Source organism: Cherax quadricarinatus, chromosome 54 (genome assembly GCF_038502225.1).
Source record: "Cherax quadricarinatus isolate ZL_2023a chromosome 54, ASM3850222v1, whole genome shotgun sequence".
NCBI lineage: Eukaryota > Metazoa > Arthropoda > Malacostraca > Decapoda > Parastacidae > Cherax > Cherax quadricarinatus.
Genome location: NC_091345.1, coordinates 344,757 through 357,013, shown reverse-complemented (window position 1 = coordinate 357,013; position 12,257 = coordinate 344,757). Strand labels below are relative to the sequence as shown.

The window sequence follows — 12,257 nt, the reverse complement described above, 5'->3', positions numbered from 1 at the left end:
AAATTGTAAAAAAAAAAATATTCAAATATATTCAAGATATATTTAGACATATTCAACCAAAAATATGTTGGTTCTTCTTTACCATAAAAACTTTTTTTGGTATACCTTTTCTAATACAAAAATTCAAATCAAAATTGTATTTAAAAATTTTGATACAATAAACAGACATCTGAATATGAATTTCCCCCAAAATGCCAATGGCTGTGTCTATAAGATTTCCTGTAAAAAAATACAATAAAGTTTATTACGGTCAAACTGGAAAATGTCTTGAACTATAATTACAGTAACATAAATATGTCATCAGAACCGGACAAGTGTCCAGAGATGCAGTAAAGTACATGATTTTATAATATAGAAAAGAAGTTAAGTAGGCACGAGCGGCTAAAGGAAAATGGCCCAGTTTCTTTCCTCTCGGTAAGGAAGAAGGGTGACGTTTTTCCGTCTTTCTTCTGGAAGACCCACACTAGTTTCATATCATAACTATCTTAACCGCAATAGATATCTTCTCACAGCTGCAAGAATAAACACTGAGTGCAATTTTCTGCCTTAAGAAGTTAATAAATTTATTAACAACACGCAAGCAGGTCTCTCATCACGTCAAGATAAGACAGACACGCTAACTCTCCTCGAGGAGGGTGCGAGGTCAAGGACATCTATGATATATACTCACAAAAGTCGGTAAGTTCCTCATCTTCTTGTGGTGTTCGTGTCAGCTGTAAAATGTGAGTATCGGTTTACGGCTGACAGTCCCCGAACTGCAGACCGAAACTTACATTAGGTAATAAATGTGTGAAGCTAAAATTTCTCTCTTATGGCTTATCCTCACCAGGTAGGAAATTTTTATGAGTAAACTAAACCTACATTTCGCAAAACTAATACCCTGCTGCTGATGATGCTTCCAGAGTCTACTCCATTTCCTGCTCCTCTTGTTCTCTCCAATTCTTAGGAGGAACTGGTCACTCTCTTTCTGACAGACTTAAGGAGCACATGAAAAGTGTCACACAAGAGACCACAGTCATTCTATTAACTGGTCCTTTGCTAAAACTGTCTACCTTCTTCTATCCTTCACAGACGCCGTCTTGATGAAGCATCACTGTAGATGTCTTCCTTTCTCATTACAATGTCAAATGCTCCAAACCTTAGAACACTTGTGACTTAATCTGATATTTATCTTCTCCTCTTCTTACCTCTTCTTCTTTCCTATATTTTCTTTGCCTTTCCTTTCTTCTGTCTTTGTGGGTTCTGTTCTGTGAGTTTTTCCCCCTGAGATTTTGTTTTACCCCCCCTCCCCCGTGGGCCATCAACTTTCATGCAATGCTCCTTTTTTTCTGTTAATTTTGTCTTCTTCTTGGACTACTTCCATCACTACTTATATTATTGTTGCTTCACTAACACTCCACTCTGACTCTTGGATCACTACCACTACTTCCTTCTTATTGCCTCCTCTGCCACTTGCACTACTTATACTATTCATAAAACCAACCTCTTTATAAATTACTCAACATACACACACGCACATACGCACACCCCACCTACCCCTCCTCCCTCCCCAACCTTTCCTACATTCCATCTTTACCCATCCTTCTTCCTCCCTCCCATCTTACCAAAGCTCTGGTCAAAACCTCGAACCTCGAACCTCGACCACTACTGCCACCTCTACTACAATTATATTACTAACTCCTCTCCTTCTGTTATTCCCAGCCCCACTCCTCCTCTTGTACATATACTGGCTCCCTTACCTTCGTACTTCTGTGTCACTAGTTAATGGTCCAAGTAGGACCGAAACGTCGTGAAAAGTTTCATTCCTCTATATTTGAGGGTTATTTGTGCGTTAAACCTTAGGCGCCCGATCAGCCGGGTTGCTGAGGTCTCGTGGGTCTGCGAGCATCTAGCATCAACAACCTGGTTGATCTAATGGTCAACTCAGAAGCCTGGTCTCAGGCCAGGCTGCGAGGGTTGAAAATCCTGAAAATCCCGGAGAGTGCTTCACTTTTATGACAATATAATATTAATGATTTAGAGATATTCATTACATCGGTCGTCCAGGGCATACATAATTATAACACAACTAAGTAATACATACAATAATTTCCCAGAAATCCTTGTAAAATCCCGTGAAGAAAAACGATGATTCAACAATACACTAGTAATAACATCAAAGGCTGGTGTGGCTGCTCGACATGAAAGAAAAAAACTTCCCGCTGAGTTGGCAGACAAAAAATAGTTACTAACGATTTCATCTTTGTTACCGGTAAATCGTGAGGCAGAAGAGTGGAAGAGTAAATTGTGAGGCAGAAGAGCGAGGGGGAGCTAACAGTAATCCAGAAGAACGGAGGTGAATTTGTGGTCTAAGTGGAAAAAAACGTTTAAACTTTATTGTTTCCAGTGGAAGACGTCTCTGGATGGTGTTTAGCCGCTCATGACACTTGCACCTCCAGGATGGGTAAGGAGAGACAACCACAGCCGGGGAAGTACTTTAATGAAGTAGGTGTGTCTAAAGGAAAAAAATGATTACTATCCTGAGGGGATTTAACGTAAAAATATTAAAACACATCAAAGCCAGGAGTTAGTTATAATTAAATTCTTTTTCATCCAGTTCACATAACAATGAATGTTTTATGAAGAGTAGCGAGGTTTGGTATACCAGGTATCTACAATGAAGTGAATAAGTGAACAATACTTAGGGAAGAGTAAGGAACTTCTTGTTGCATTAATGGATTTAAAAAAAAAGGATATAATAGGGCGGATAAGGGAGCAGTCTGGCAGATGTTGCAAATGAGCAGAATCATTAGTAGGTTACTAAACGCAGTTAACAGGTTTTACTTGTATACTAAGGCTCAAGTTAAGGTACTTAGAAGAGATGGAGATTATTTTCCAGTAAAAGTTGGCCTTATGGATGTTTGATGTCACTATGGTTGTTTAACTTATTTATAGATGAGGTTGCAAACTTAATGAACACCAGGGTGTTGGGGAGAAGTGTGAGATTAAAAGATAATACATTGAATAGAAAGTTGAAGTTGTCTCAGTTTCTTGATGACGAAGATATGATTCTTCTGGAAGATTCTGAAGAGAAATGTCTAAGATTGTGGACGAATTTCAGAGATAAAGTAAAAGAAGCAAATTAAACGTAAACATAAGAAAGAGCAAGGTGATGACAGCAACAAAACAAATCTAAGTAATGTAAGCTTAAACATCAAATTGGAAGAGAATGGAGGAAGTAAATGTGTTCAAGTATTTGGGAGTTTACTTGTTGGCGTATTGCTCTCGGAAAGATGAGGCGAAATATAGAAATAACGAAGGTCTGGTGCATTGAGGCATTTATGAAGACTAAGAACTTTAACAATGGTTGCAAAAGCGGGAATGAACTATCGTGGTAAAAAAAACTCTCTTATATGGGTGAAAAGAATAAATTTTAAACGTGGCAGTGAGAAGGCTGAAGGCACTGATGATATCGTGTTTGACGACAATATATGGTATAAATATTTTATACAGAGAATTCGAACCTTGGAGATTAGGTGAAGGATTACCACAAGTATGATTCAGAGAGCTGAAGAGAGGTTGAAGAGTAAATCTGGATATTTATAGAGGAAGGAGTAAAATAGGAAGAATAAGAAGGTGTAGAAATCTGGAGAGTATAAAAGAAGGGTCAGAGGTTGGTCTAGGAAAGGATAGAAGGGGACGGAGTAGTGGTAGTTTTAAGTGCGAGGTGCTTGGACATTCAGCAGGCTTCCGAGACCTCGTTAGATAAGAGGTTATGTTGAAGTGTGAATAAGGTAACATTTATGAAGGGATTCGGGAAAACTAGTTTGCAGGGCTAGAGTCCTGGAAGTGGGATGTACGGTGCCTGCACTCTGAAGGAGTGGTATGCATGTTGCAGCTCTGTAGGCCATCTGAACTGATATGTCAGCACATGTACACTGTCTCACGGCGCTCACTCTCAGATCCTTGTTTCCCTCCGCTCTGCTGTCATTGATGGCCGCAACACCTCATATTCACGAACGAATTTGTAATCCTAGTCATTTTCATGTATGTTCTATAATTACAAAATTTATAGGAAATTCCTAAACGTCCTGATGCAACACACTGAGAAAAAAGAATAGATCTCTAACCATAGGCGAGGAGGGATAGATATTACCCAGAGGCCGGTGAGGAATATATCATTACCCTTGGGCAGGCAGGGATAGATTGCGACCCTCAAGGCAGTGACATATCACCAGCTACAGACTGAGCAGTGATAGATCACTATCCACAGGATAGGAAGTGATATATCCCCACCCACGGACAGGTCAGTGACAGATCACCACCCACAGACTCAGCAGTGACAGGTCGCCACCCACAGACTTAGCAGTGATAGATCATTACCCACAGGATAGGAAGTGATATATCTCCACCACAGACAGGTCAGTGACGGATCATAACCCACAGACTGAGCAGTGACAGGTCACAACCCACAGACTTAGTAGTGAGAGATCACCACCCACAGACTGAGCAGTGACAGGTCACCACCCACAAACTGTCTGACCATTAATATATCACTATCCAAACGCTGGGAAGAGATAGATTACCATTTACAGGACAGGATGGGATGATAACTGCCCACAAGCCGGGGTGGATAGGCTACCACCCATCCACCCATCCACTCATCCACCGGAGAGAGAGAGAGAGAGAGAGAGAGAGAGAGAGAGAGAGAGAGAGAGAGAGAGAGAGAGAGAGAGAGAGAGAGAGAGAGAGAGAGAGGAGAGAGAGAGAGAGAGAGAGAGAGAGAGAGAGAGAGAGAGATGAGAGAGAGAGAGAGAGAGAGAGAAGAGAGATAGAGATAGAGAGAGAGAGAGAGAGAGAGAGAGAGAGAGAGAGAGAGAGAGAGAGAGAGAGAGAGAGAGAGAGAGAGAGAGAGAGAGATCTTAGATAAATATTTCACATTCAAAAAAGTCATAATTTTTGAAAATCAAGGTCTCGTTGAGGCAGAAAGTCTAAACGTTCATTTTTATAATGTTTAAAGGGTCGCGGTAAAAAAAAGTCTCAACACTGGGAGAGACATTTTCTGACGAAGTTAAAATTAATTGAAGAAAGTGAGCAAATTACTGAACACTGTCATAAAAGATAAAAAAAAAAACAGAAACGCATTATTCAAATGGCATAACTCGGACAACAGTGAGTAGAGGATGCAAGTTGCAGAATCACAATTTTTTTGTGGAGGAAGCGAGGATCAACATTTCGCTCTGCAGATTTCACAGAAGACACGAGTGAAATTATTTTAGAATGAAGAATCGTTGCCCGGTGGCAGCCAGATATGGATAAAATGGTTAGATTAAACGAGGCAACAAACAGCCGAGATCAAAAGTGGATACAAGAATGTTCGTAAAACGAGAAAATAAGAACATGAGACAAAACGAAGAGGCAACAGTAAGTGATCAAATAAAGAAACCTAAGTATGAGATAAAGCAAATAGACCAATGCAGGCGATAAAAGTAGACAAAACTTAGAAACAATTACAAAAAAGCAAAGACCAAAGAAAGGAAGCTTCTCCAAAATAAGAAGTGTCTGGAACATCTGCTGTTCTTCCAGACACACGAAACAGAACTTCTATACCAACAATGATGTGTGAAAAATGCACAAATCCCACAAAGACTGTAGGAAGTCTCTTGTTCAACACCTATTGAATGTTACCTTACAGACACATAAATCTAAAATATCTGTGAAGTAATGTGAAACATCTGAATCTTCTGACACAATGCAAAACATTAGGAACGTAAGAAAATTTAATAAATATCTTCTGTACTTGAGAAAACAACGATGTAATTATATCAATTTGAAAAGTTTTTCTGTTCGGATTTTCTTGTTAAATTAGTTTAGCTAATTCCTTAAATTTTCCTGTTGAATTTGATAAAAAAAAACTCATTGCCTTTTCTAAGTGTTTTAATTTTTAAGGGGAACCAAGATTTTAAATTTTAAATTGATATAAAACCAACAAATAACTGTTGTATGTACACTATTATTCTTCACATCATGATAGAGTTAAATTTTCTATATTCCAATCAATATTTTTGAGAGTATGAAGAATTATGAAATAACTAATAATCTAAAATACTCAAAACAATTGCTAGAAATACTTTTAACAGTTCAAACAAGAGCAACCAGCCTTATTCAACTAAAAATATGTTGGTTCTCCCTTACCATGAAAACTTTATATACCTTCTCTACTTAAAAAATTTAATATCAAAGTTGTATTTAAAAATCATGATTCAGTAAAAAGCTTTTGATAAAAAATTCTCCCAAAATGTTAATGGTTGTGTCTATAAGATTCCTTGTAAAATACGTGATAAAGTTTATTTCGGTCAAACTGGGAAAAGTCTTTGAACTAAGATTACAACTGCATAAAAAATATAGCTTTAGTATTGGACAAGATTCTAATGCTCTGTTTATTCATGTGAGAGAGAGTTTAACCATCCAACTGATTTTCAAAAGGCCAAGAAAGTTATAGCAAGCAGGTTCATGATTGAGAGAAATATAATAGAATCATAAAAAGTAGTTAGAAATTAATCTTATTTTGTTTGTCTTGCTTCTAATACAGCAAATTTATATATGAAACATGCTAGGAAGGTTTTATTTTGTATTTCATCCCTGTTCATCTTTACCTTGTAGCCTGATCATCCAACAGGCTTGTGTGAGTGCGCCAGAACTTATTAACTAGAGGCAAATGTGCTGCTACAGTGTGACCAGATGTCATTTATGAAGGGATTCATGGAAAACCTGTTAGCCCGATTTGAGTACACTAGGTAGGCAATACAGTGCCTGCACTCTAAAAGGAGGGGTGAGGATGCTACAGTTCAGAGAGTCATCTGAACTATCAGATGACTCTCTGAGTAAATGACGGTGTATGTGTTTCCTTTTTTTGGGAATCACCTTGCTTTGGTGGCACACGGCCTGTGTCTTTTTTTTAATTAATTGTTTCTTAAGGTAATATATTTTTTCAATCTTCTTCCTTGATAATAAGTGAAAGGAACACCTAATTCCCTTGATAACATTTACTCCCAAAATCTTTCTGACGACAGTGATAATAACGAACAATTTTGTGTTCTGAACGCTTCCCTAAACTTTCTTGGCAATTTTTATTTCTTCCATCCTAATTACAGAACACCCATTTATTTGTCATACTCGTAAGACACATAGGTAACATTTAGGCAACTTTATCCGGAATAAAGATACCTAAATGTTGCCTATGTATTTTACCAACTTGTCGGTATTGTATACCACTTTGATATTCATTTATCATACTCACCTATACTCTACACAAATAACCCGCACATAGAAGAGAGGAGCTTGCGACGACGTTTCGGTCCGACTTGGACCATTTACAAAGTCACCTATACTCTATTCTGCATTATTTTTAAGTTTGATATAGCAATGGCTTCCCTGACTGAATTGGCCAATGCTATCCCCCAATTCTCCAGAAAATGTATGTTATCCATTGCATACATATTTACCATAAATATTATCAAGTTGTCGAAGAATCGAACTGTATATTCCTTATATTACTTGTCTATTCAGAAATTTGCACAATTTTCCTTACACATCCATTCACAATCTGTTCCTCATAGCAAAATGCTGCATATGATAAGTATCCCTCCACTGGATCTGATTAAATAGTCAGCTGTCTTGGAATTGGCAAGCAATTCTTCTCCTCCTGTGTTTCCCAACATCATTGTCTCCAGCAATGAGGAACATAATAAAGGTGGTTTTATTACCCGATATGATTTTATCTAACCTGTAAACTGTATCATTAATAAGAACCCGAAAAAGCACACCCTCTTTTTTCACTTCCTATCCCTGTTGCAGAATGTTCTCTGTATGTATTTCACTTGTTAGTCTTCGGCTACTTCACTTTTGCTTCAATGGCTGGGGATATAATTCTCATTTTCAACATGTTGCTGGAGATGGTTGTTGTACTGAACAACATCATCCAGGTGCTATGTTGCTGTAGTGTTACTGTACAGATCAACGTCTATATGTCTGAATTAGAACCTCCATCATACTGCTAGAGTTGTGTTGTTTTACTAATCCACACTTCCAACTTTGTCCTTAAATAGTGTTGTTAGTGCTTAAACAGTGTTGTTGATCTGAGTTGCTACTCAGATCAACACATATATTGTGGCGCTAGAGATATGTTACTGCACGGATAATTACCTAACTCTTCTGAGAATAGCTCTTCCTGGAGTATCTCAAAGTGGGTAGTTCGTCTCGTCCCGTAGGCACAGAGAAGCGTCATATCCTATTTTCCCATGTGATGGTCTGGAATGATGCTCATGGACCAAATATGACGTCTCATAGGAACACACACAGACATACAGACATACACACACACACACACACACACACACACACACACACACACACACACACACACACACACACAATAACACTCTCTTCAGTCATCAATGTTCAAATGTGTGTTAAATATGACAAACTCATATTATACTTGTAGTGACCAATGGTGTTTATTATATTACGTAAAAATGAGAGCGGGAGGTTAATGCTTATTTAAGTCAGATTTTAATTAAGAACTTAGCTGTCAGCCGGAGTCATTCGCCACAAGCTCAAGACACTACCTATCGATCCTACAAAAGAATTCCAGCCACTCTGACTACGTCTACCAAAAACTTTTGTTTCAATTATATGGCTTCCAAATGTTTTACTTTGACTATTGACTCTTTTCCTGATTTTCCTTCTGATAACATTATTCCAGACACAACATTAAAATAAATGCAAATATTACTAATATGCATCACATCAGGATGTGTGATACGAATTCCACACAAGCACTGATTTCACTCCTAATGTCAGGATGCGTGATAGACTTCACTCGAACACTGATTTGACTCCATAATGTCAGGATGCGTGATAGAGCCTTTACTTCAGGACTCACTTCAGTCATCAATGTCTGTACGTCTGATAAAGACTTCTCAGGAATTCAGTACAATTTCATTGCCATTTCAGCACAATAACAGGCTAAAGTTAATCAACGACCATCCTAAAAGCTCTAATGGCTCTCTATCCCCAAAATTGTTTTAACTACAAAAAAAATAATTCAAACTATTCGAAAAATTGCTATTAGCAGCCCTCAGCGTCATTAGATTACAATTAAATATTGTTTGCTGGCAACACAAACCGCGCAGGAATTATATTTTGTTTCTGTAAAGTACACAAGTAACTGTATTTGTTAAAACAATAACACAATCCCTTTCCCCTCCCTCAGCCACACACTCCCTCCCTTCTCTCTCTACAACATCTGCTATTACTGCTGCTACTATTACTACTACTACTACTATTACTACTACTGCAACTACTACTACTACTACTGTTAATGCCACTACTACTACTACTGCCACTACTACTACTCCTACTACCATTACCTCTCACTTCATCCACGCTCTCTAGTATGTATTCTGTCCTTACCCGCTCCTCTTCCTATTCCTGCTCCTCTTAGTGTTCTTCCTCCTGCTGTTTTTCTTCCTGCTTCTGCTCTTTTTCTTTCTCTTGTTCTTCTTCCTCTTTCTGCTCTTATTCCTCTTGTTCTTGTTCTTACTCCTGTTCTTCGAGTGGTTATAATATCCTGGGCTGCTTTGTGGATTAGTGTGGAGGGTTACAAAGCCATGGCTTGCTTCTATAGTGTTTTAAAATCTAAGGTTAGAGTGTCGAAGGAGGAGGTCCTACTTCTCCAGGAGGAAATTAGGAGGCTGAAGATTCACCTCGATGGGTCTGGGAGTGTGAGGTGGTTGGAGTGGGTGAGGGGAATGGGGCTACCGGCAGTGAGGAGCAGTCTGTCACTCGCTGCGAGGTGATTGAAGGTGGTGAGGGCGATAAGACTACCAACAGTGAGGACTAGTCCAGGACCTGCTATAAGTGGCAAGTGTTTCCCAGTAATGGGAGGAGCATCAAAATAAAGAAAGTTGAGAGAGAAGATTTGAAGGTAAGAAATCACTTGTCTGTTACGAGTGTATTTCAGTGCATTTCCCTGTTAAGAGTGGTAAGTGCATTCTTGTAGTTGGTGACTCACCGATAAGATACATGGACCGTGATTTCTGTAGTAAAGATAAAAAGGTGAGGCAGAGGGTGTGTTTCCCTCGAGTTGGTGTTGGTGACCTAGCAGGTTGTATAATATCATGTCGGGCAATGGGAACAAGCCCATTATTGCTTTTAGTGCTGGTGGAAATGATATTGGGAAGAGTAGGAGAGAGCTGTTAGAAAAACATAGGTCAGCTATATATTTAATTAGGTTTAAGGGAGGGATCCCTATCATATGTAGCATCTTGCCTAGAACGGGAGTGGGCAATTAATGGATGTCTAAGGCAATTGGTGAAAATTGCTGGCTAGACAGATATTGCAAGGAACTTCCAATGCTATTTATTGACAACTTGGATAACTTCTGTGGCAAACATGATATGTATGCCAGGAATGGGGTGCATCTCTCTAGGGAAGGGGTGGTAGCATTGACTGATGCGATCGAGAGGGCCATTGCTGACCTGTCTAGGATTTTAAATTATTTGAAGATAGAGGTATAGGCGTGTGCAGCAAGGAAACAGGTTGCAGCACGTGGGTTGACAAAAGCAGTTATTTCCAGGATACCTCAGAGATATGTTTAAAAGACATTATTCATCATAAAGTTCCAAATATGACAATGGAACTGGTCAGCAAACAAAAGGAAACAACAGAGGGAGGCGAGAGACTACTTCTCTTAAGGTTTACTAATAGTAGGAGTGTAAGAAATAAGATATGAGCTAAGATTAATTGCAAGTGCAGGAACTATAGATATTATTGCTATAATGAAGACCTGGTTCAATCTGATAGACAAATGCCTTCTAAATGCCACATACAAGGCTATAAATTATACCACACTGATAGGGTCAACAAGAAAGGCGGTGGAGTGACGATGTGTGTCAGTGAAAATTGAAATTATTGCGTTAGACAAGATATACAGCTTCTCGAGGGCCGTGAAAAGCTAGTCTTGAGTGTGATTTACAGGCCACTAAACCTTGAAAGGGAGTACAGGAAGCTTCTACGGGATGAAATTCGTAAGGCATCTACACACGAAAATGTTGTGGTAATGGGAGATTTTTACTTTAGACAAACTGACTGGAACAATTTGACAGGAAATTTTGAGTCAAATGACTATTCAGGATTGTTTTTTTAAAACAGTTAGTGACAGAACCAACTAGAGGTAATAACCTACTTAATTTGGTTCATGCCAGCAGGGAATCACTAATTAATAATCTTGAGGTTAATGATGAGCTTGGAGAAAGTGACCACAAATCACTCAGTTTTAATATACCATGGAATTACCCTGATAACTGCAATCAAGTCTCCTGCTCGGCTGATTTCACAGGACTGAGAAATTACATGGGTGGGCTGAACTGGAATGATCTGACTATGGGTCAGACGACTTATGTTCCTAATAGGGTAATTAGATCAAACAAAAATGATACCAAATGGATAAACAATAGATTAAACCATCTCACTGGCCAAAAAAGAGGCATGTATAGGCGAAACAGAAGAACAGAGGGGCAGTTATAAAATCAGTAAATTCAGTTAAAGAGAGAAATAAAAAAGAGAATAAGAAAATCCAAAAGAGATTGTGGTTAAAATAGCAAGGGAATCGAAGACTAACCCATGTGGATTCTTTCAGATTTATAGAAGTAAGATTAGTGGCAAGATAGGCTCACTCAAAAGTTAATCAGGTCAGCTCACAGACAGTGTTAAGGAAATGTGTAGAATTTTTAACACTTACTTCCTCTCTGTTTTTACACAGGATAATACTAGCGATATTCCAGAAATAATTATGTACAACAGGACGAAAATAAAGCGTGCACAATTAGGGTCCTTAGACAAAGAGATAAATTAAAACCTAACGTATCCCCAGGCCCTGAAAAATTGTATGCAAGGGTTTTAAAGGAATGTTAAGAGGAATTTCTTCCTTTTGTTCTTTCTCCTGTTTTTTCTCCTCTTGTTCTTCCTTCTCTTCTTCCTTTTCTTATTCTTCCTTCTCCTGTTCTTCTTCTTGTTCTTCCTTCACCTGTTCTTCCTCATCTTTCTCCTGTTTTTTCTCCTCTTGTTCTTCCTTCTCTTCTTCCTCCTCTTGTTCTTCCTTCTCCTGTTCTTCTTGTTCTTCCTTCTCCTGTTCTTCTTCTTTTTCTTCCTTCACCTGTTCTTCCTCAAATTCTTATTCCAGCTGTGCTCTTCGTATTCAACTCTTACTCTGATAA

At 38.6% G+C, this 12,257-nt stretch overlaps 1 protein-coding gene across 2 annotated transcripts in view; it reads left to right on the top strand.

The window, feature by feature from the left end:
• The window catches only part of LOC128699104 (uncharacterized), a 284,982-nt gene that overhangs the window by 60,728 nt on the left and 211,997 nt on the right, over positions 1–12,257 (top strand). The gene's annotated exons all lie outside the window — the stretch shown is intronic.